This window comes from Pteropus vampyrus, unplaced genomic scaffold (genome assembly GCF_000151845.1).
Source record: "Pteropus vampyrus isolate Shadow unplaced genomic scaffold, Pvam_2.0 Scaffold208, whole genome shotgun sequence".
Taxonomy (NCBI): domain Eukaryota; kingdom Metazoa; phylum Chordata; class Mammalia; order Chiroptera; family Pteropodidae; genus Pteropus; species Pteropus vampyrus.
In genome coordinates, this window is record NW_011888989.1 from 175,806 (window position 1) to 195,536 (window position 19,731).

At 37.0% G+C, this 19,731-nt stretch overlaps 1 protein-coding gene and 1 pseudogene across 1 annotated transcript in view; both read left to right on the forward strand.

Moving 5' to 3' along the window:
• HECW1 (HECT, C2 and WW domain containing E3 ubiquitin protein ligase 1) overlaps positions 1-19,731 on the forward strand; it is a 483,256-nt gene that overhangs the window by 118,394 nt on the left and 345,131 nt on the right. The window lies entirely within an intron of this gene.
• On the forward strand, positions 3,909-4,027 carry LOC111747074 (annotated as a pseudogene).

Sequence of the window (19,731 nt, forward strand, 5' to 3'; positions counted from 1 at the left end):
GAGAAAGTCCATCACTTTATGTGATTATAGTTTATTATTAATTTCAATAAAATGAGAGTGTGTTATTTCTTGGACGATTCTATTCATTTTTTTCACAGCTAAATGCCTTAATCTAAATGTAGTCTTTTAGGACTATGCCAAGAATGCTGGGAATATGTCAAATGTGTCAGAACCTCTTCTTGGAACATGCCAGTCTACTGGAATATTCTACATTTGAAAATAGATCTCAAACTGAAGCCAATTAATGTTTTCTAGTATGTGCATAATTAGCTCAACCTTGCTGTCTCCTGAGGAACATTTTCTTTTTTAAGGACATGAGCCAGCTTTTCTATTTTCTCACTTTTATTTTTCCTAAAGTGAGGTCAATGACCTGAATCACATGAAATGCACTGTGACCTTCCTTTCTCATAGAATAAAAAGTACATTCAGTAAAAATAAAATGTCTCTTCTCCCAATTTACCAGATTATATTTGTCACTCAGAAAATGTCAGTTGGATCTCCTCAGTGTTGGCCAGAATCTTATTTGGGGTTTTCTTGGATTTTCAGTATGCTCAGGGCTCTTTTCTTTCCTCTCCTCCTAGTCCTGCCTTCTTTCTCCATATGATGCAATTTGTGAAAGAAAAGTCAATTTTAATTAATTAAAATGTGACAATAAATTTCCATAATCTCCTTTTTGTCTTTTTACTCACATGTAGATGACCACACTTCACACTTTGTTGAGATAAATGAAAGGATCAAAAATGATAGAAATATCTCCCTGTCTTTTATGGTGAATGAACTACCCACACCCCTCTCTAAACACACTTGTGCACTGTACCCTGTCTGTGACTCACTGAGGACATTCACTCCAGCAACTACTTCTCCCTCTCTCTGTTAGGTCATTCCTGAAAGTATGCACCAGCTATTTCTCCAAGATATTCTCATCATCCTTCTTCACCTACTATAAATCTCCTCTCCTCTTCACAACAGAATTCTTTCAAAGAGATATCTAGACTGCCTCTGATTCCTCTTTTTTCATTGCCTGATCAAACTTCCTTAACTCCAGCTCTTGTTAAAGTCAACAAGGACCTCCACTTTGGAAAATCCATTGGCCAACTATCAGTTCTCTCCTTCCTGCACTTGACATAGATGACAGCACCTTTCATGAAACATTGTTTTCTTTGCTCCCAGGAAAACATTTTTTCATGCTTTTGTGTTCTAATCCACTGACTGCTTCTTGGGCTCTTTCCCTGACTTCCCCAAACCTTGAACTGTGGGCCACCCCAGGGTTGTGACCTTGACCCTCTTCTCCTATATATACACATATCTCTCTCCCAGTGGTTATATCTAGTCTTGGGACTAAAAAACATCTATTGGTGGTGACTCTCACATTTGTAGGTCCATTACAGACCTTTTCCTCTAAATTCCAAACATGAATATTCTGCTCCTGCTTAAGATTTTCAGTTAGATGTCTAAGGAAGATCTCACATGTAACCTCTCCCATTGACATTTTTATCTGCTTGCCAACCTCCTCTACTCACAGTCTCCCCTGTGTCATTTGATGGCAATTCCATTCTTTCTGTTTCTAAGGCCCCAAACTCCAGAGTCATCCTTGTCTCATTCTTTATCTGCACTCCACATCCAAACTTCTGTCCTCAAAAATAGATCATCCTGCACAGAGATAGCCTCAACAAATAAAGAGGGTTGAAATCATACCAACCATATTCTCTGATCATAATGCTTTGAAACTAGAGATCAACTGCAAAGAGAAATCAGGAAGAACCATAAATATATGGAGATTAAAAAACATACTACTGAAGAATAACTGGGTCAGAAAATAAATAAAAAGAGAGATCAAGAGATATATAGAAATGAATGATAATGATAGTAAACATATCAAAACTTGTGGGACACGAAAAAAGTGGTCATAAGAGGGAAGTTCATATCATTACAAGCTTTTCTCCAAAAACAAGATGAGCCCAAATAAACAACCTAATGCTTCATCTTAAAAAACTAGAAAAGGAAGAACAAATGAAGCCTAAAGTCAGCAGAAGAAAAGAAATTGTCAAAATTAGAGCAGAAATAAATGAAATTGAAAACAAAGACATAATAGAAAAAATAAATACAACAAAGAGCTGGGTTTTTGGGAAGGTTAATAAAATTGACAAACCCCTGGATAGATTCACTAAAGAAAAAGAGAAAGAACACAAATGAACAAAATTAGGGATGAAACAGAGGAAATTATGAGAGACACCACAGAAATCCAAAGAACCATACAAGAATATTATGAAAAAGTATATGATATCAAATTTAATAACTTAGAAGAAATGGACCAGTACTTAGAAAAATACAATCTTCCTAGACTGAATCAAGAAGATCTGGAAAATCTAAATAGACCTATCAGCAGCATGGAAATTAAAACAGTCATCAAAAACCTACCAAAAAGTAAAAGTCCAGGACCAAACGGATTCACCTGTGAATTCTACAAAACATTCAAAGATTTAATACCTATTCTCCTCAAAATCTATCAAAAAATCAAAGAGGAGGCAATACTTCCCAATTCATTTTATGAGGCCAATATTACTCTGATACAAAAACCTGGTAAAGATAACACAAAAATAGAAAACTAAAAGCAATATCTCTCCTGAACATAGATGCAAAAACCCTAAATAAGATACTAGCGACCGAATACAGCAACATATTAAAAAGATTGTCCATCACGATCAAGTGGGTTTCATCCCAGAGGCACAGGGATGGTTCAACATACGCAAATCGATTGATGTGATACACCACATAAAGAAATTAAAAAATAAGAATCATCTGATCATATCAATAGGTACAGAAAATGCCTTCGACAAGATACAGCATCCATTTATGATCAAAACACTTCACAAAATTGGTATAGGAGGAAAGTATCTTAACATAATAAAGGCCATCTATGACAAACCCTCAGCCAACATTATACTTAATGGTGAAAAAATAAAAAACCTTCCCTCTAGGATCAGGAACAAGGCAAGGCTGTCCACTATCACCACTGTTATTCAGTATAATATTGGAAGTCCTCATGAGTGCAATCAGACAAGAGAAAGATATAAAAGGCATCCAAATATGACATAAAGAAGTCAAACTGTCATTATTTGCAGATGACATGATTCTCTATATAGAAAACCCTAAAGTCTCCACAAGAACACTACTAGAAACAATAAACAAATACAGTAAAGTTTCTGGATACAAAAGCAATGTTCAAAAATCCATAGAATTCCTATACTCTAATAATGAAGCATCAGAAAAAGAAGTGGAAAACATCATTCCTTTTGCAATTGCAACAAAAAGAATAAAAATATCTAGGAATAAATCTAACTAAACATGTGTAGGACCTATATAATGAAAACTGTAAGACCTTATTAAAAGAAATTGAAGAAGATACAAAGAGATGGAAAGATATTTCATGTTTTCGATTGGAAGAATCAACATAGTTAAAATGACCATATTATCTAAAGCATTATACAGATTTAATGCTGTCCCCATCAAAATCCCATTGGCATTTTTTAAAGAAATAGAATAAAAAATCATCAGGTTTGTATGGTAGCACAAAAGACCCTAAATTGTCAAAACCATCCTGAGAAAAAAGAACGAGGCTGAAGGTATCATTCTGCCTGACTTCAAATTATACTACAAAGCAACAGTAATCAAAAGGGCATGGTATTGGCAGAAAAACAGACACACTGATTAGTGGAACAGAATTGAAAGTCCAGAGGTAAACCCATATTTGTATGGGCATATAATTTTTGATTTAAAAAGGCCCAAAATATACAGTGGAGAAAGGAAAGCCTCTTCAATAAATGGTGTTGGGAAAACTGGAAAGCCAACTACAAAAGAATGAAACCAGAATTTTGTCTATCACCGCACACCAAATTTAATTCAAAATCTTCTACAGCCATGCTACACTGAACAAGCCCGATCCTGCTTGATCTCGGAAGCTAAGCAAGGTCAGGCCTGGATAGTACTTGGAGGGGAGACCATCTAGGAAGACCAGGTGGTGTAGGTGTAAAAAATAAAAAACATAAGGGATTGTAAGCTGATAAAGTCCTTGCAATCTGTGAGATAAACGAAGGGTTGCCTCACCTAAAAAATTTAAAAATAAAATTTTAACTCAAAATGGATTGAGGACCTGAATAGAAGACCTGAAACAATAAAATGCACAGAAGAAAACATAGAAACTAAACTCAATGACCTTGGACTTAACGAGGATTTTGTGAATTTGACCTCAAAGGCAAGGAAAGTAAAAGCAAAAATAAATGAATGGAACTGCATCAAACTTAAAAGCTTCTGCTCAGCATAAGAAATCATCAACAAAGTAAAGAGAGAACCATCTCAATGGGAAAATATATTTGTAAGCAATGCCTTCGATAAGGGCCTAACATCCAAAACACACAAAGAACTCATACGACTCAATAACAACAAAAAAACAAATGATCCAAGCAAAAAATGGGCAGAGGACCTGAACAGACACTTCTCCCAAGAGGACATACAAATGACTAACAAATATATGAAAAGATCCTCAACATCGCTAGCTATTAGGGAAATGCAAATCAAAACCACAATGAGATACCATCTCACACCTATTAGAATAGCTGTTATCAACAGGACAAGTAATAACAAATGTTAGGGAGGATATGGAGAAAAAAGAACTCTCATACATTGCTGGTAGGACTGTAAATTGGTACAGCTATTATGGAAAACAGTATGGAGTTTCCTCAAAAAGCTAAGAATTGATCTATCATATGATCCAGCAATCCTTCTACTGAGTATTTACCCTAAAGACTTGAAAACCCATATCTGAAAAGATATTTGCATACTGATGTTCATAGCCACATTATTTATGGTGGCCAGGATATGGAAGCAGCTGAAGTGTTCTATGATAGATGATTGGCTAAAGAAGCTTTGGTACATATATACAATGGAATATTACTCAGCCATAAGAAGAGGTGAAATACTGCTATTTGTGACAACATGGATGGACCTCAAGATAATCATGTTAAGAGAAATAAACCAGACAGAAAAAGTTGAAAATCACATATCATTCATATGTGGGGTATAAACCTAAAAACAACAAATGAATAGGACAAACAAATAGAGACTCATGGACATGGACTATAGACTAGAGGTTACCAGAGGGGAGGGGGAACTCTGGGGATGGGAAGTGGACAGGGTAAAGTGTGTCAAATATGTGGTGACAGAAAGAAATCTAACTATGGGAGGTGAACACACAGTGTAAACATATATGTGCCTTATGGTTAAAGTGTACAGCTGAAACTTATTGGATTTCGTTAACCAATGTCACAATAAAAAAAATAATTAATTAATTAATTTAAAAATTAGATCATCTTGGTCATCAACATCTCTTCCCTGATTACTGCAGCAGCTTCCTTATTGCTCTTCCCGTTTCTATCTTTGGCATATATGGCAACACACCCACCAGCATATGCCTTTTTAGACCTAATCTGTAACAAGTCTCTTCTCTGATCACTCTCAAAGCCAGTTGAAAGGCCTATGGCCCTAGGTGATCTGTTTTCCCTTTCCCTCTTCTTGCTCACTCTACTTTTGTCACATGGGCTTCCTTGCTATTCTTCCACACTCCAGGCACACTTACTTGGAGATTTCATACTTGGTCTCCTCTCTGCTCCCAATGCTCTTTCCCAATGTCCAGATAGCCTGTTTTTGTTTGTTTGGTTAATCTCCTTTTTGGATATTACCTCTGGGAGGTCTTCCCTGACCACACTATTTAAAATTAGAACTACTCCTACTCCCTAATTCCTTTTACTGACTCATTTTTCTCCATAGCTCTTATCCTTTTCTAATATAGTCTATAATTTATATAATTGTTTTATTTATGATCTTTTCTCAATTAGAATTTAAAGTCTCTAAGGGCAGAGGTTGTTGTTTATTGTTTGCCGCTGTATGTAGAGTCCCTGACACTAAGGCACAGACAAAATCAGTTGCATAAATAAATAAATTCAATGGTTTTTAAGTGATCAAGAATGAGGACACATGTATAGATGTATATTTTTTAATTCCTTTGAGCTGGTCTAAATTATATATTTCCTACTCATTTATCTCAGATGCAACATTTAGGGTGAGCTTAAGGTGGAGATATTCAATTTGAGTTATATGTAAGGGCACTTTCTTTTCAGTGGAGGGGACTCTGTAATAATGAACTAAATTTCATTTGTGTTTTTATGAACTCATTTTGAACAAATAGCTCACAAAGGACAGTCAGGCTTTTGTACTGCTCTCTTCCTTCCTTCCTTCCTTCCTTCCTTCCTTCCTTCCTTCCTTCCTTCCTTCCTTCCTTCCTTCCTTCTTTCCTTCCTTCCTTCCTTCCCTTCCTCTTTCTCTCTCTCTTTCTCTCTTTCTTTCTTTCTTCTCTCCCTTCTCTCTCTCCTTTTTCTCTCTCTCTTTCATTTCTTTTTCTCTTTAGTTACTACTTTAGAAAATTTCCAGGATAAACATTATTATGAGTATTAGAATAAAACCTCTTCTTTGTGTTTTTATTTTTTTCTTAAGGGATGGGACAGATTATCTCCCAGTTTCAATTAAGTGAAAAGAAGCATTTTAAATAAAATGTGATTTGTTCATAACCAGAATGCCTGAATTTTCCTCATATAATATCTGACACCCTCAAAGACTTTCCCACTACATTTGGAACAAACTGCAAACCTTTCTGGTGGTCCCATATCACCTGCCCCCTCTGCCTCTGCCCCACAGGTCTTTTCTTTGTCCACTATGTACAGCTTCACTAGTCTTCATTTAGTTCCTTGAAGTGTCAGGAAGTCCCTTCTCCATGCTTCTACACATGCTGTTCTTCTGCCTACAAAAACAGTCAGCTTCTGTCCCTCTGGTTCATTTGTTCTTAGATCTCAGATGATGTCAACTCTGCAAAGATGTCTTCTCTGTCCTCAATTCCAAAGTATCTCTAATCTTGTTTCTTTTATAGCAACTGATCTTTTCCCTTCATGGATTACTATAATTTGTAAGTGCATACTTATTTGTGTGCTTCTTTCCTTGATTGTCTCCTTGAAGCTGTAAGTTGCCTGAGGACAGGGCCGTGTCTGTTGTGTTTAGCTGTATAAAACAGCAGCTGGGTGACTGTCACAGTGAATGCTCCCTAAGCATTTTCCCTTGGTCAGGAGTCACCAGTGCTCCCTCTACAATCTGATCTTCTTATCCCATGCTGGGATATATTTGGCTGCTTGTTTTCACAGCAATTTACACCCCCTGCCTTGCCAGCTGCCAAAACATACTTCTGGTTTTGGGATGCTGAGAGCTTCTTCACAAGCCTTGGACAAGCCATGTAAGAAATCCTTGACTGAAAACTAGCATCATGACATCACCATCTCAGGCTCAGCTCTCATCAAGGCATCTCCTGCTCTCTAGCTCATGAGCTCACAGGCACTATTCCATTTTCTTCCCATGTGTGAAGTCATAGTATTTACATTTTGATGTTACAAATGAAGAGATTGAGGAGGTGAAATGGTAAATGACTTGCTCCAAATTGCAGTTGGCACAGTCAGGTTATTGGCAAGTTATTATTTGAAATCTTGAAGGACTTTGATTGTATTCTCTTTGTGTTTTATTCATGTTTGTGTGCTTTTCATTTGGATCTTTCTTCTTGCTTCAAGGTTCTGGTTTTTATTTGAATTTATTACACTTAGTTATATGAACTAGTATGACTTTTTATTTCAAAATTGTCTGGATTTTTTTTAATAGTATAGCTGACCAATAACTTGGAACTGCTGGGAGATTGTTTATAGACACAGTCTAATTCTTTGAGCCTTCAATATAAAAAGCAGCTCAAGACAGAGGGAGGAGAAAGAAGGTAGGTTGTCATGAGAGTTTCCTAAGGTTAGACGTTTAGAGAAACCAAGTCAAGGTATTACCTGGGGAGCTTTGAAAAACTCTATTGCCCAGGCCACACTCAAGACAATTAAGTCAGACTCCATAGAGTGATAACCTAGCATCTGTGATCATTAAAGTTTCTCAAGCTATTCCAAGTGCTTCTTGGATTGACAACCAGTGGACTAGAAACCCATGAAATAGCCCTGTAAAGATCAACGAGGTTCTCTGAAGTTCATGACACATATGTCACTTGGATTCTAACTACTTTTTAGTATAGTCAGGGATGAACTTGCTCAGTCATAAATAATATAAAGAACCCAGAGTAGGTTTGGGGTTAGAAAATAGCAAATAGCAGTAAGCTTTTACCTCTTTAATCCCAAGAAATGCTTAGACATGGATGAACAGGTTATACTTAAGTACCAAAAATTTAAGTTTGGCAAGTCAGTGGTCTAAATGCAAGAAATAGTCAGAAGTCTCCTTAGTCTATGGTCTGTATGTCTATACTTACATCCTAAAAATAAATGAGAAAGCACAGAGATAGATCACAGAGGCCTTGAAGCTGTGCCCGAGAGGGAAAAACAGGCTGAAGGCAAATGAATCATTGCCATTGGTTCCAAAAAAAGGCACAGGACCCCAAGGATGGAAGCTCATGGAGAGCAGGTAGAAAAATGAATTGAACAGAGATGTGAAATGAGCACAGTGCAAACAGGCTTCCCTTGAAGAAGAGACATAACTGCTGGCTGCAGAGACCCAAACATTAAGGCTGAGCGAAACATAAAGCATGAAGCCCAGAGATCATGCCACAAAGACTGACCTATGTTGAAGCCACAGAGAGTCCTTGTGACACTCTTGCTTTAATTTGTAGCTAGGTCGGGCCCTAAAAACTTCAGAGTTGTGGCACAAGAAGGAAGGCTGGTTGCAGGATTTTCTGTTTTCATTTCTTTCCTGATTGTTCAATTGATCACTGCTTATACCTCAAAATAATAAAGATAATTTCAACTTCATTACAGTAAATATTTAAAAGAATATTTAGTAAAAGTGTTGGCAAATTGTAGTCTTTCAAAAATGGTAACTGTTATTTTTCTTTCTCTACTCTTATTGGCAAATGCACAGTTTCTGTTTGCTGTTTTAAAAAATGTTTTTGTGTTTAACAGAAGTCCAAACAGCTCCCACTGACAGTGTTTGGTAGGTGGAGCATCACCAAGCTAGCTTTACCCAGATTACACCTTTGAATTCTACTGGAAACTAATAGTTCCTAGGCTACTTGCAGTTTGAAAATCACAGACAGGAAGGTCCGTGATGATACATCAATGCTTGTCATGAGTATTGAAGTACTCTGAACTTCCTGAGGTGGTCATTTAACTCCATACTAATTTAATGGAAAAGTCAATATATTTGCAAATTGTTTACATACAATGATGGCAATAACATTCATTTATTTACCCACTCAATGATTTGCTGTGTCCCAGGTATCAGGAGGATACAGTAGTGAACAAAATAGTCCTGGCTGTCATGAAACAGACAATAAACAAGTGGATATTTTTATTTGTTTGTTTTTCAGTGTTAAATGCTATAAAGAGATCATGGGGGAAAGGGAAAGCAAGTGGGCATGGAGAAAGAATACTACTTGGTACAGGGCACTTAAGGATGAATAGATGCACTGAACTGGATCTGAGGTATGAGAAGGGGAAACACGGATGCCTTTAGATGTTTAGCCTGAACATCTAGAAGAATGGAGTTACCATCTACTGAGATGGAGAAGAGCAGATTTGTGACTGGGGTAACCAAGAACTTATTTTTGGTTGTGTTATGCTTGAGATGCCTATTAGACATCCAAGTAAATGTAAGTAGTTGGGAGAGAAAACCCTATCATCATTAATCACATGAATCTTTGCATCTTACAAATAAGGACATATTCTCCATGTCTTTTCTCATGGGGAGTATTACATTAGCCTCTCCTCTCTCTCAGGAGCTTACATAATTGAACACACAGCTTAAACCACCAACATTGAGCTTCCTCAGTGAGGGGAGAAGGGAGATTAGCTGGACACTGGACACACTGCAGTGAAGGCTGATAGTATCATAAGAGCTCTTGAAAATTGGATGTATCAAGGTGACACTGCCTGAATTTAGGAGCAGAGGAGGAAAGGAGAAACAGGAAGACAGACGTATTTGGAAAAAATCCCCAGATAATTCTAATAATACTTCTCCTTCTGACATTTGTGTGTCTGTGTGTGTGTGTATGTGTGGAAATACTGTCATAAGGTTCTCCAGATTTTTAAATCAAGAGTTCTGATACAAAGCACATGCTCTTTCCTCTGTACCACATGGCCCCAGGGAACCAGCCATGGTAACAGGAGGCCAAAGTGGAGATGAGTTATAAGAACACTGAAGTCCAATTAATAATCAGGTCATAAGGTCACAGCAGAATAGAAGGAAATTGGATTTTATGCTGCATCATCTGAAATTCCTCACTAAAGACTAAGCACAGGGGTGGCCCAGAGCCTGACAGGGAGCTCAGGGTACAGCCAGTAGCAAATGACAAGTTGTGATGAGAGAAGAGGTGGAGACAGAGCTGAGTAGTTCACACACTTGGATGATATTACTCCTCAATCCAGGCTCCTCTCACCACTGTGAGCTTTATCATGGATCTGAGGCAACATTTCCCAGGGAGCTGGGGATACTCTGTATTCATTTCAGCTCCTATGAGAGAACGAGGCAAAATCTGGGTGTTTGTATCAAGTAATATTCCATTGCTCAAGTCTGCACTTTTCCAAAGTTCAGTTTCCAATCTTCAGCATCACATGCTTTAGGGTGTTCTCCAGAGCTAAAGAATGTCCTCTGATGTGGTGGTGGGACTTAATTTTTTTAAATTAGAAACAACTTTATTAAATCACATTGTATAATCTTTGAACTTGTAGGGGGAAAGTCTAACGCACATTAAAATTGAAGCCTTTCAATGCCAGCTGACAGAAACTCACCGTTGCATTTCCCATGACCTCACATACTCTGATATCTTTGACATATAACCCCTCTTCAAGAGCAACATGTATATGCACACAGGAGACTACAGCAGGGAAAACTTCCAAGCCAACGGCAGCAGTTCTACAACCAGCCTTTCTGGAGCTCGTGGAAGGAAAGTGTTTCTGAGATAGCATTTTCTTGGCAGAGAGAAGTGAGTGACTCAGAAAAGTCCTGGAGAATTGGGGGCCACTGTTGCTGTAACATCACTCCTCCAGTTCCACTAGAAGCAGCCTTATTTAAGGCCAAGCAAAGGCACATTACTCACCTCACTAATAACTGGATCATTAATCCCCATTCCTGACCCAACTCTGGTTGTAGCAATCATTCCTTGAGGAAATCGAGTTTTATTTCATTGAATCAACTGAAGTTTGGAGAAGTTCAGTGATTTGGTCAGGATCACACAGCAGGTTCAATATAGGAACAATGGATACCACCAGCACTTCTGCCTGGACAGGGAAAATAAAACAACACTTTTAGAGTGCCATAACTATAAAATTCAGGAATTCAAGGCTATGACTCTTTAGTGGCAAGAAAGTTTATATCCTTTTTGGTGGAATGTTTTAAATAATGCTCTTGAGCTGCCTGTAAAACCTACACATGACTGCTGGAGTGAAAAATAACCTGTTTTGAGCTGAAAATCTGTTGCAGAAGGAACATACAGTTTGCAAAATGATACACAAGAAGGTAGTAAGTCCTCTTAAGAATTGTTTTATTATTTTAATTTTTAAAAAATTTTAATCATATAATATGAGAGCTTACAAGATTTTAGTGATTATCTTTTGGTCTTGTCCCTCAGTTTGGAGTCTGAAAGATTATGTGACATCCTTGTGGTGAGCAGCTCATTAGCAGCCAAGCCAGGATGAGAGGTCAGGTTTTTGAAGCAACTGTTCATGCATCTGGTAGCTTTGTGTACATCTGGTGGCTAAAACTTTTCCATGAGCAATGTTGAATATACACAGCAGAGTTGTACTACAAACTACAAAACTCCAGCACAGATCACATTCAGTGATATAAATAGGTTGTGGCTTATTCAAGGATTAAGTTCCAAAGTCAGGCAAAATTGATTGAAGTAAAAATTATCCTTGGAAATTCCTTGGAAAGTATCACTTCAAACACCTCCTCCTAATAAGCGCAGTGGAGCAGATTTTTATTCTAGTATAGAATAAAACGAACTGTTCATTTTATTTAGTAGTGAGAACCAAATGAAGTAGTTGGCTTGTGTTTAGGGACCATATTGTAAGAATAATGCAAATTCTTGAACACTAGACTCATCCTTAGTACATGAGATGCTCACAAATTTAGGAGCCATGAAGGAACTAGGACTAGCCACAGGAACTGATTTCCCAGTCTTATACTTATTTCAGGGCACATATTCTTTGATTTGAATGGCAAACCTCATAGCAGCCACTTTTAAGTTGCTCTTCCTGTTTCTCTCACTCTCCCCTCATCCCACCTTTTTTTAAAACTCATTCTTCCCTTCCTCCCTGTCTCTCCTTATCTACTTCCTGTTTTAATTCAAATGTTAAATGTGCCACTAATACAGGTTAAATGAGACAATATATGTTTGTTCCTGTACTATATAAGTTAGTTCTTAATTTAAGAGGCAATTTTGCCTAGTGGTTAAGGACGCAGGAACCATACTGCCTTGATCTAAATCCTGGTTTGGCCACTAATAAGCTGTGACCCAGGACACATGAACTAATTCTCTGTGCCTCAGTTTCTCTTCCCTGTAAAATTGGTATAATAAAAATAGTATCTTTGTTATGTGATGTTATGAGCATTAAGTGAGTTACAATGTGTTTAAAGTGCTTAGGACGGTACAAAGTTAAGTGCTTATAAGAGTGTAACTATTGTTATGTGATATCACTATACTTTAGGTAACTCAGAGAACTAAATTTTGACAATTCCAAAAAAAAAATAAAGTCCAAAGTTTCAAGGAGCAAGACATGCAAGACAGTTCCTCTGGGATATATGATCTGGCTTCATGTTAAAATGTCTACACTTTTGTCAACTTTTCATATCTCTTCCTTTTGATAAAGATCTTTTACCAACCATTGGAAAGCAATACTGATCAGTTATTAAAAGTATCACTGGTCTTCCATCACAGGAAAGGCTCATTCCTGGCATGTAATGCCATTGTTGGTTTCTTGTTGCCAGAGAGACTCATTGCTGGTATGTCATGTCTCATGTAGGAGGGAAAGACCTTAGGCCACATGTGAGCACCAAGAGTACCAGAAGAGAGGAAAGCTTTAACACCATGCTCATTAAGGGTAAACATTTTCTGCAGTTCTTTGACATTTCTCATAGGAAGGCTAATAAGCTTTAGTGACCATCTCAAAGTACTGAATAACCATTATCCTAGTGATGTCTTTATAACACTGAGCTATGCAAAACAGTTTTATATCAACAAAAATTCTTGTAACAACAAACAAAATTCTAAAAACAATTTGGAAAATAGATCTGAACCAAGAGGCAATGCCTAAAAACAGCCACCTAGAGAAATCAAAGAACCATGTGGTGTCAGTAGATACTACATTTAACCAAAGCCTGTGCCCAGATTTTGTCTAGTTCTGTCTCTACAATGTTAGAGATGTTTACTCAAGTGCAACAAGGGGTATTCACAACAGAATAAACTCTGTCTTGTCCAGCTAGGATATAATCAAGAGCAATTCTATTGTCTAATACAACTCCTATGAGGGAATCCAAAGATTTTTCTTGGGTGGCTATTGTTTTAGCAACAGATCTACCAATATCTCTCAAGATTTTAGATAAGTTTCTAATCATATATTAATTTCATGCAGTAACTATCCAATGAAAAAATATTTTTCCAAATCTGGCAGCTTCACTAGAGTTGACACTGCCAGGGAATAAACACCTTTGGCTACAAACAGTGTACAAGTAGTTTCATGCTTTAATTTGTGATACAGATTTAAGGGTGATGCCCAATGCTAACTTTGTGATTGATCATAAAATAAAATAGGTGTGATCTCTTACATTATTAATTTTTATATTTCTTATTCATGAGAAAGTGGAAAGAGACTGATCGAAATATATGTAAAAATAGTTTTAATAGCTAGCATTGCATTTGCAATATGTTTTGTAAAGTCAGGATTCTTAGGGCACATTCCAAAACCACCAATTAATAAGGTGAACCTGTTTTAGTAGGGCAATTAATATAAGAAGGACAACAAGAAGTAGCAATATTCGAAAATTTTGTGTAAGTCAGGCATCTAAATTCCAATACCAATAACTGAAATATTCTGAAGTAATTTCATGGTTGAATATAATGGTCAAAATTAATAAGGAAAAGGAAGAACAAAGGCATAGATCATACAAGCCTGGTTTAGAGTCTTGGGTTAACTGTTCACATTGGATATCATCTGCTTCACTTCTGGGAAAGTTGTAGGGGTGCAGGTCTATTCAGGACTGGGTGCCCTTTTTCAGATGTGATATATGGATTCAAGAATCTATTCCTTGAAGCTGGGCAGCATATAATTGGTTAATAAGACTAGATATGGTCTAAAAGTTATCAGAAACCTTTACAACATTTTAAGAAATTCTTATAATAGTTAAACATAAAAAGCAGAATACAAGTGTGTATGGTCTCAACTATCTGACAAAATGCATAAAGAAAAAAGAAAAAATATTTGGAGATGACCATCTTGTAGCCTCTGAGTGGCATAGTTATTATCATAATTTGTTTTTTAAAATATCTCTATTATTTTTAATTATAGTTGACATATAATATTATATTAGTTTTAAGTATACAATCTGACATTTATACATTTATATAAATTACAAAGTGATCACTCCTATAAGTCTAGTACTCATCTGACACCATACATAGTTATTACAATATTATTAACTATGTTCTCTATGCTGTACTTTATATTCCCATGACTGTTTGCACATCTTAATCCCTTCCCTTTTTTCATCCTTCTCCCCAAAACTTCTTCCCACCTGGCAACCATCAAAATATTCTCTATAAGTTTGTTACTGTTCTGTTTATTTTGTTTTTTAGATTCCATATATATGTGAAATCGCATGGTATTTTTCTTTCTTTGTCTGACTTATTTCACTCAGCATAATAACCTCTAGGTCCATCTTTGTTGTCACAAATGGCAATATTTCTTTCCTTTTATGACTGAGTAATATTGCTTGTATATATGTAAACATATCTTTATACAATCATTTATTGATAAACACTTAGGTTGCTTCCATATCTTGGCTATTGTGAATAATGCTGCAATAAACATAAAAATCCATATGTATTTTCAAATTAGTGTTTTTGGTTTCTTAAAATAAATATCCAGAAGTAGAATTTCTGAGTCCTTTTTTGTCTCCCATTATAGCCTTTGTTTTAAAGTCTATTTTGCCTGATATAAATATTGTTACCCCAGCATTTTTTGGTTTCCATTTGCATAAATTATCTTTTTCCAATTCTTAACTTTCAGTCTGTGTTAGTCTTTCAATCTGAAGTGGGTCTCTTGTAGGAAGCATATGTATGGATCTTGTTTTTTATCCATTCAGCCACCCTGTGTCTTTTGATTGGCGCATTTAATTCATTTACATTTGTAGTAATTATTGAGAGGTTCCAGTCAAGATGAAAGAGTAAGTAAACACTGTGCTTGCCTCCTCTCACAACCACATCAAAATTATGACTAAACTACAGAACAAATACCATTGGGAGTTGCCTGAAGTACAGCAGAACAGAAGTCCTACAACTGAAGACATACAGAAGAAGCCATCTCAAGACTGGTAGGAGGGGTAGATGTGCAGAATAGACTGGTTCCACACTGCATGTGGCAGTTAAAAATCGGGAGGGATATCTTGGCTTCAGATGTCCCCTCAGAAGAGCCAGAGGTCCTAACCCCACACTGGGCTCCCTAGCCCAGAGTTTCAGTGCCAGGATGAAAAGTCTTCACAACTTCTGGCTGTGAAAACCAGTGAAAATTGTGGCTGAGTAAAATGGAAGGTGGCTGAAGTTGCAGATGTTCCTCTTAAGCGGCCCACGAGTGGATTTCCTCCCTAATGGACTTACTTACTTTGAGCTCCAGAGCAGGGCAGCAACTTGAAAAGCACCATGGTCATTCAGGAGAAATAGTTGTCTGGCTTCAGGATGAGGGCTGGAGGTGCAGCTTTTCCCAGACAAAAGTGCTGGAAGAATCCATTGTTTCTTTGTTGAGCTCAACCCCCTCCCAGCGTGTAGACACAGGTGGCCACCACATCTGAGTCTCCATCAACCTGGTTAACACTGGTCACCCTGCTCTAGTGATTTCCTGAAACCCCACCCCACTCAAATTGCAGGCCCACTCAAGCCACTTCCTGTGTATTTTCCATACAAACAGCCTGTCTTCGCTCATGCTGCAGACTTTCCTAAAATCTTTCAAAGTTCACAAAACCCAGAGAAGCAGGATCTGGCCTCAGCATGCCTCATCCTTTTGCTGAGCAGCCCTAAGCCCAGTACTATCAGCAGCCATTCTCAGTTCAAAAATTGGCCCAAGTCACCTCCAAGCCCAACATGGGTGATGGCCATCTGCTGATTGTTTGGTGACTCTTGCCAGGTGGCCCCAGGCAGGGCACAGGCTACACCCAGATCCCCTCTCAGAGGAATGTGGATCCAGTATGCCAGGCAGCTGGCTTCAGACTAGCTAGAGCACTGCGTGGGACTGTATCTGAAAATGATACACCCAAAGGACAGACTCAGCAGGAACCAGAGTCCTACAAAATTGAATTCTGCTCCATAGGGTCAGCTCCTCATCAGTCACTTATCCCAACCAATCAGCCTGAGGGTCAATCCCTCCCATTAATGTGCAAACAGCAACCAAAGCTCAATTACAGAAGGGCACACACAATTTACACGAAGAACACACCTGGAGCATCCAGCTCAGGTGACCAGAGAAGACTGCACCACTGGGCCCCACAGAGCACCTACTACATAAAGCCACTCTTCTAAAACCAGGAGACATCGCAGCTCTATTTAATACATAAGAAATAAACACAGGGAGGCAGCAAAATGGGGAGACAAAGAAATATGTTCCATATAATGAGTTTATGTTTTGTTTTGTTTGTTTTGTTTTATAGATTCCACATATAAGTGAAATCATATAGCATTTGTCTTTCACTGTCTGATTTATTTCAATTTATTTCTATCTATGTTTCTACAATCCATTATATACATGTATGCGCACACACACACAGACACACATATATCCATGCATCTGTAGATGGACACATAGGTAGCTTCTATATATTGGCTACTATAAATAATGCTGCAATGAATATAAGGATTCATATATCTTTTCAAATCAGTGTTTTAGTTTTCTTTATCCATGCATCTGTAGATGGACACATAGGTAGTTTCTATATATTGGCTACTATAAATAATGTTGCAATTACTATAAGGATTCATATATTTTTTCAAATCAGTGTTTTAGTTTTCTTCAGACAAATACCCAGAAGCAAAATTGCTGGGTCATGTGGTAGTTCAATTTTTAATTTTTGGAGGAAATTTCATACTGTTTTCTATAACAGCTGTACCAATTTACATTACCAAAATAATGAACAATGGTTTCCTTTTCTTCCTTGTCAGCACTTGTTATTTGTTGTCTTTTTGATAAAAGCAATTCTGACAGGTGTGAGGTAACAACTCATTGTGTTTTGGCATTTATTTTCCTAATGATTAGTAATGTTGATAATCTTTTCTTGTGTCTGTTGGCCAACTGTATGTCCTCTTTGGAGAAATGGCTATTCAAGTCATCAATGTAAGAACATCTAAACCTTGTCAATGTCTTGGAATAGCCATCTACCACTGATATCAGTAGCTTCTCATCTTAGAAATGTCTTTGGTGTCCGTTGTAGGTGGATGCAAGTGTCAAAAACAGAGTATATGTCCAAAACAAACACAGACTCATGGACACAAACAGTAGATTAGTGGTTACCAGGGCTGGGTGGTGAACACACAACACAATATTTATATTACTGTTAAATGATACACTTCAAACTTATTTGAATTTATTAATCAATGCCATCTTAATAATTTTTAATTTTAAAAAAGTGTATATCCATTCATGGTTAGGCACTTGATAAAGTTCCTTCCAAAGAGATTGGAGAATGTATTTTACTTGATGTCCTTTCCAAAAAAAGATCTCCAAGGAGCAGTCAATGATTTCTAAAGTCTTTGGTCTTCTAGGAGCTTACCAAGTTCACACAATGTGAAAGGGGTTGGGCGCAGTGGGCCCTTGCTTGTACCTAGTACTAGTCTGGGTCTGCAAGGTAGTCCTGGGTGTGGTTATTCAGAATTCTGCCAATTGTGCCAAGTAAATGTTGAAGTAAGAAGGTCAAATCTGTAGAGGATTTTTATAAAAGTTTTTTGAGTCCAAACTGATGACAATTGCCGGGAAGCAAGATCTAAAATGTTCCTTATTATTATTTTAGATTTTTTTGCCCTCTTCTTTAAGAAGTCCTTTTTAAAAATTTTATTTTATTATTAGTTTCAAATATACAATACATCGGTTAGCATCTACATGGTTTATAAAATGATCTCCCTAATTGCTCTTTCTCTTCTCTGGCCCTTCACCTAGCCATTACATTAATGCTAACTGCATTTCCCATGCCATAATCCCAATCTCCATGATGATCTATCAACTACTAATTTGTACTTCTTTAATCCTTCACTCCTTTCCTCTAGCCCCCCATCCTCCTCCCATCTGACTGTCACCAGGTTGTACTCTATATTTGTGCGTCTGTTTTTGATTAATTTGTTCTTTTTGTTCTTTAGGTTCTGCGTATAAGAGAAATCCTATGGTATTTATCTTTCTCTGTCTGACTTATTTTACTCAGCATAATAACCTCTAGGTCCATCCATGTCATTACAAATGGTAGAATTTCATTTTTTTAATGACTAAGTAATATTCCTCATATATATGAACTGTAATTTCTTTATCCAATTGTCTGTTGATGGGCATTTAGGTTACTTCCATATCTTGGCTATTGTAAATTGTGCTGCCATGAACATAGGGGTGCATAGATCTTTATAAATTATTGTTTTGGTTTTCTTTGGATAAATATCCAGGAGTACAATTGCTGAATCAAAAGGTATATCCATTTTTACTTTTTGAGAAACCTCCAGACTGTTTTCCATAGTGGCTGTACCAATTTGCAATCCCAACAACAGTGTATGAGAGTGCCCTTTTCTCCACATTCGTGCCAACACTTGTTGTTCTTTGATTTATTGATGATAGCTATTCTGACAGGTGTCAGGTGATATATCATTGTGGTTTTAATTCTCATTTCTCTGATGATTAGTGACCTTGAGCATCTTTTCATATGTCTATTGGTCATCTGTATTTCCTCTTTGGAGAAATATATGTCCAGGTCTTCTGCCCATTTTTAATTGGATTGTTTGATTTTTTGATGTTGAGTTATATCAGTTCTTTATATATTTTGGATATTAACCTCTTATCAGATGTATCATAAGTGAATATCTCCTCCCATTCAGTTGATTATCTTTTTGTTTTGTTGATAGTTTCCTGCTGTACAAAACTTTTTAGTTTGATGTAGTCCCACTTGTTTATTTTTTTCTTTTGTTTCCCTTGCATCAGGAGATATATCCAAAAATAAATTACCATTAGCAATATCAGAGAGTTTACTGCCTATGTTTTCTTCTAGAAGTTTTATAGTTTCAAGTCTTACATTTGAGACTAAATCATTTTGAGTCTATTCTTTTTACAGTGTAAAATGTACTCCAGTTTCTTTTTTCCTTCCTTCCTTCCTTCCTTCCTTCCTTCCTTCCTTCCTTCCTTCCTTCCTTCCTTCCTTCCTTCCTTC